The sequence below is a fragment of the Centruroides vittatus genome, unplaced genomic scaffold (assembly GCF_030686945.1).
Source record: "Centruroides vittatus isolate TY-2023 unplaced genomic scaffold, ASM3068694v2 contig_651, whole genome shotgun sequence".
NCBI classification, from domain to species: Eukaryota; Metazoa; Arthropoda; class Arachnida; order Scorpiones; family Buthidae; genus Centruroides; species Centruroides vittatus.
Genome location: NW_027122405.1, coordinates 895,129 through 901,734, shown reverse-complemented (window position 1 = coordinate 901,734; position 6,606 = coordinate 895,129). Strand labels below are relative to the sequence as shown.

Sequence of the window (6,606 nt, the reverse complement as noted above, 5' to 3'; positions counted from 1 at the left end):
GGAAAATAAAATGATTGATCGAAAAATGAATGGATTCTATACAAATAAATTGAGATGGTCTCAAGACATTCAACATTAAGAAGGCGAAAGTATTAATGCAGAATATTATCGAGATTTAAAATTAATATAAAATTTTTATTAAATTCATGATATTAATACTATAGATAAACTCAAATTAATTGTCATTTATAATTTTATTTGATTAATAAAAGTTTAGTAATTTAGTTCTCAAAAGATGGCGCCACGAGATTTCTGCATTATTTTTTCATTATTTGTATTAGATGATATTTTTTATGAATGAATAAAAATATATAAAATACGATTATTAAATAACATTTAAGTTTAAAAAATAAATTACTATATATAATAATTTTAATTTTTTAACTTTTTAAATTAAAAAAAATAATAATAGAAAAGGTAAGTAAAATTTTATTTCATTTTTAAAATATCTTATATCTTAAAATTAATGAAAAAGGAAACACATTTTGCCAATCAGAAAATAGTTTTTAATATAATTTCAACCATAAATGGTTCTAAAAATATGAATTTAATGTTTTTACTTGAGTCAATCATTCAGATTTATTCTTAATAACTTACTTGGGTTTTTACAATTGTGGTTTGTAATGGTTTGCACTCTTTTCACTTTTGCCTTTAACAATTTCCCCTTTTTTCCCCACTTTGAAAAAGAAAAATCAATTTTTAAAATTATCACAATATAATCACTAAGTTCTTCAAATTTCTTCAACTTTATCTCTTGAATGGAAAAAATTTTCTATTTTTGGAGAAGGTTTACTCCATTTTCCATTGATATTATTTCGATAAAATACAAATTGGTTTTTATCATTCTGAGGTGTTAAAAACACTTTCAATTTAATATTTAATATATATATATATATATATATATAGTACTACAAGAAGCGCAGTGCAACCACGCCGCTAATGAATACATGATATATTCTGTATTAAATTCTTTTTATTACGGTTAAATAACTATAAGGATCTTTAGAGATTAGTATATAGAATCGTACATAACTTACGTAACGTTATTTTTATACTTTTCAACTATCATCCAACTCTTCGTAATGCGTTGCACATACCCACCCCAAAATTACGAAACAACTTCCAGGTTGTACTAAGGAATAATACACCGTACGGAGTGCTGAAATTTATTAATTACGTACAAAGCAGTGATATAAACAGTATGGTTTGCTACGCAATTCTTCGGAAACAAAACTAAATTATTCAGTTATTCAATGGTTGTGATCTTTGCATTTCATAACATATTTTTGTAAATACTCCCATTCCCTTGTAACGCATCGTTAGCCAGTAACGAGTCGCTTACCTTTCCCGGCTCAATTTGGTGGCGCCATCTGTTACGATATTTTATTATTAAAAATTTTTATATTTTTTATTATTATAAAATGGCAAAAGGCTTAATTTACAAGGTAGGAATGGGATATATAAAAATAAAAAAAAAAAATGTAAATGCTAATAACGCGAAAAATCGTCATTAAGTCCGACACTACTCGAGATATGACACACTATTTCCTTTATCTTCTTACCACTCGACTTTTAATCAATCAAATTTAATAGCATCAATCCCCCTAATAAACAAACCTACCTTCAAAATTTCACAAATTTTCGACTAAAAGCACAGGAGTTATTTAAGCTTTAACGAGCGACGTTTCGCATAACGAGTGACAAGTAGAGGGGAAGTCCCGGGTTGTGCGCTTGCTACACATTCTATGTTTAGCAGTTCTCCTAGCATATTAGTGTCGCTTGTGATCACACTTTTCCAAGCTTGTGTTCAAACATATTACATATAAACATCAACAACCATAGCCCGTTTTATAATAAACACGCCAAACGATATGCCAAATTCTTGGGCTATAATTAAATATTAAAAATTAATTAATTTGATTAGAGGTAAACAGTTATACTGCCATCTCGTATTAAATAACCAATTCCAAATTCAATTTCAGAAATGTCTTGTTCAATTCCAGAAATAATTAAATTTGAGACTCAACTATAACGATTTAACAGGAAAATTCCAAAATGTAAATCGTGCTATAATAACTGACTAATGGAAATGATATAAAGCAGATATGAATACTATTGCAAAACAATCAACATACGCTAAATCTGGAGTGCAATAATAATTCTGTACAAGGAATGATAGTGAAAAAAATCACAGCGCAAACAAACATGATTAAAAAACAGTTTTATCACAAATATTGCATATTTAGTCGAATCGCGAAATTGCGAATTGATTCTCATGAGTTCTGACGACGGAAGTGAAAAAAATCACGTCCGTCGAGGCGGATTTGAACCACCGACCTATGGATAACTATACCACTACAGTCCACCGCTCTACCAGCTGAGCTATCGACGGAACAGATACATCATCTGCTAATTTGCGACAAGTGCTTTGCTTCCGCCCAACTCGTTTCTTCCACAATGCAGCGTTGCCAGATTTGGCTACTTTGCGCCAAATTAGGCTACTTATTTTTCAGTTTGGCGTTAAAAAAAGCATTTGGCGCACTGACTACTTTTTGGGCTACAAAAATTTGACTTGGCTACATTTTGGGCTGGTTACACAAATTATTTCATCCTTTGTTTTGCGTCTAGAACGGTAATACTTGTGTCCTGTCTAGTCGTTTTGTTTTTATACATAGTATAATTTATATAAGTTTTATAATTTATTTATTATTGGTATTAAAATGGGGTAGATGGACAAAGTATTCTCGGTCCTTTCGGAAAGAATGGCTTCAAGATAAAAATCTTAAAGGTTAGCGGGAAATTTTTCTCATTAAGTTGCATTTTTAAATATTTTGTCAAATGGCGTAATTTTAAATTGATTTAATTAAATTTAAATTTTAAGAAAAGATAGCTCCAGTAAGTATTTAGTCATGCTTGACAGGAGAATTTTTAGTTTATAATAGCTTGTTTTTTAAAGAAAATTTAATATAAATTCCAGTTAAATGATATCCTAGAAAGAAAGAAATAAGAAAAAAAAAAAAATTGCATCTGTAAACAGAAATGACTAATGGAAAGTGCTATGCTATACGGAATAGTACCAAACATGGTTACTAGGGCCTAATTTTTAAAATTTTATCAAAAACAATTGTAACTGTTTGCCAACGTCAGCTTCTTGTAAATGTCTTATATATATAATAAAATAGTGATTTCTTTACAAGAAGCTATTGAAATTGACTGGTGTGGTCTCATTAACAGACAAGTACTAAAATAAAACTGAGATAATTAAAATATAAAACAATATACACTAAAATATAGTAAACAAAACAGAAAGTTTCCTCATCTCTGAAATTACATGCATATTTACATGTAATGATATATAAACGTTCGAAGTATGAACCATCAACGAGGTTGAGGCCGAAGTTTTAAACGCGAAAACGTGTACGTCCAACGTTCAGCGCCGCTTTCCTGTAAGCCAAGAAGTTTGACAATGGTGTTACGGAACAGAATGGGGTTGCAACTTTTACGTGCACTCCTTCACATTCGATTTTATTTATTTTCCAGAAACATACGTGTAAGTGAATGCCTGATGAATTAATAAAAAGTATTAATAGTTCTATGTACGAATTAGGTATACAGTCAAACCTGTTTTTGGTCGGTCTTTTTTTGTGCGGTATATGAAAATTTCAATCAAATTGGAACATAATTGACTCCTGTAAAATTTTTTAAAACTGTATTGGATGTTTTCTATGACAGCAGGTTTTTTTCATTTTTTACTCATTAAAATTTGTTTCTCATACGATTTTTTCGGTCCCCTCGTATTTTAGCATAAAAATCATAAATATTGTGTTATATTTGAACAGATGCGGTAAGTTAGCTCCCCTCGGCTTTAGACTGCGGGTGTAAAATTTCACGCCTTGTTAAATGAAATAACACTTCCTGCAGCTATATTTATCAAATAAAATAATTTTTTAACGATTATTTTTAACTTTTTAATGTTAGATTCGTATTTAAGTGAAAATAATTAATTAATATAAAAAGTAAAATTCTTAGAGGATTTTTCCCCCATTAGGGATTGCAGAAAAAGGCCCAAGGAGTTAAAAAAGCAATTCCTAGTTATTTCCTACGGTTTTGAGTTATTTTCTATGCGAGAATTTTTTATGCGGTCCCTATTCACCGCACAAAAACAGGTTTGACTATTATAAATTATAACAATAAATATGCAGGATATAAAAATATAACCTGTATATTTATTGTTATAATTTATAGTTTGAGAGTTCTCTGTAGTTAGATATCGCACTGTACATTGTAAGTTTTACAATAATAGATAATTGAAATAAAGGCTGCTAAATGTATTGCATTTATTCCATTAGTTCTTAAGCCTGAATGAATATTTAATAAGTATAGACTACTTACAAACCGGTGTTAGTGCTTTAAATTTTAAAGACTGCACTTATTAAATCTAATACTTTATACGTGTTGACTGTGGCATTTGGCTCAAGATCAGGGTTGTTCCAAGCCTTTCTATAAAAGGTATAGTACTAAAAAGTTTTCTTTAAAAAGTCGACCAGTAATGTGCAATAGTATTTTTTTTTAAAATCAATATTAAGACAACTGTAGTGTTTGTACCAGAGCCCCTTTAGCCGCCACTCGAAAACATCGAGTGACGTTTCCACTTCCCAGGACGAGGACCTAGGGGTTGGATTTCGGGAAGCAGTGTTGGTGTTATGTGACGGTGTCGTTTACTGTAACGAAGCGTGATATGTAAATGATTGGATGCGACGAAAAACTAAATAATGGTTCAATTGTGAATGTTACGGCGAGGGGTGTTTGTAAGGATGTGTTGTAATGAAACCGTCGAAATCGTTTAAATAACGAAATTCACGCTTCTTCATTCTCCGCATAGTGCAGTCGTGCACCGAAGACCTCGATGTCTTTCTATCTTTTCTCCGCTCCTCTGCCAACACCAGCGTTACGTCGTCGGTCCTTTTTCTTAGGTCGTCGTCTAGCTTGTCCATCAATTTGTTTCCGGATTCTAAAATTCGTTCCGATTGATAAACTAATACCCACCTGGCGCCGAGGACAGCTTATCGCGGTCCAAACTGGGTCAGACGGAGCGTGTAATTTGTGGTATACCTGGCGTTATCTTGTAATAAAAAATATCGTAACTATATTACGATATTTTTTATTACAGGATTTTTAATTAACTATATTAATTAAAAATCCTCACATTCGAGCTCCCGGGTTGCACGTCAAACGAAAGCGTGCTCGCTTCCGTTTAACGTGCAACCCGGGCACTCGAAATTCTAAACAATAAATGGCGAAATAAACGGTTTTACAATACAATGATTGTTTCTGTAATAATAGCATCGAAACAATTATTACATTTTCAAGTCAACTATATGATTTATTAATTCTGTTTTTCTATTTAGTATTTGAATATTAGTTTGTCTTCCTACAGTTTCAAATACCTGTCGGCAACTTATATAACATAATGTTTGGTGTGGAAAGCCAGATGAAAGGTGAAAGGAGAGAAAAGAAAGACCGCCGATATGGTTGAGTCTGAGGAGGGTATTAATAATAAGGATGGGTAAAATAAAGCATAAGTGTGCACTCTTGTATTATTTCAAATTTCAGAAAGAAACTTTTATCGCATTTACATATTTATTTATATTGTGTTATCATTATTTTTACATATAAGAAATATGAATTTGAAATCTTAATAAATAAATATAAAATGTACTCTAAAGCGTATCGAATCACTTTTTGATATTTTAAAATACGACACCGACAAAGGCGATTTTGAAAGTCATCGATGAACTTTTCATTTCATTTTCGGTATCTGGAAATTAGGTTCCAGTCTAAAAAGTCTTGTAATTTATACTTATTAATTTAACGTTTTACTACTTTAGTAGGCGTTCAAGTAAATACTGTATTTTCTATTTGTTATCTAATAAAATTTTACCCCTGTCAACAAAGGAACTTACTGTGCAAACTGCTTTTTATTCCGATAATTTTTCTATTTTGAAATAGATTTTTCTATTTTCTATTAAAAAGATTTTACAAACTTTTTGTTCTTCCCGTACTGCACTTTTCTTTGATGATTAAACCCCCAGTTAAAAAGCAAGGGAAAGAGCAATGTAAAAGCAAACCAGTGGCTGAGTGGGTAAAGCATTACCGCTAAACAGATGCCTAATACATCCCTGAACCTCATGCCATGTGGTATTTCTTTCTGTTGGGGTATGTAAAAGACACGGTTTATGGTCGCACTGTCTTCGGAAGAGCGCCGGAATTGCATTAATATCGATAATACGACATACGTACGTGCAGAATCAATAAGTTAAGTCAAAATGATCTATTGACTAATGCAGGCATTACTACTTTGACCGTAAACAGCTGAATGTATGTATATATTATATATTATTTAAATATATACTTATAAATAATTTATAATTTATCAAATTTCTGTTTATTAAAATATATATAGTGTTACATTTAACATACAAAATTCATACAAGATAAATTCATATATTGCAAAAATACTATTATTGCTCAACAACAATCAAATGAACGAAATGTTGAAACAAAAGTAATGAACACGAAGTACAAAACTTTAAAATTAACACATTG

The 6,606-nt window shown here is 30.8% G+C and overlaps 1 non-coding gene across 1 annotated transcript; it reads right to left on the bottom strand.

The window, feature by feature from the left end:
* Positions 1 to 2,309: 2,309 nt before the first annotated feature.
* On the bottom strand, positions 2,310 to 2,392 carry TRNAY-GUA (transfer RNA tyrosine (anticodon GUA)). Its single transcript is given in 2 exon segments — positions 2,310 to 2,345; positions 2,356 to 2,392. It is a non-coding gene; the product is annotated as a tRNA-Tyr (tRNA).
* Positions 2,393 to 6,606: the final 4,214 nt, after the last annotated feature.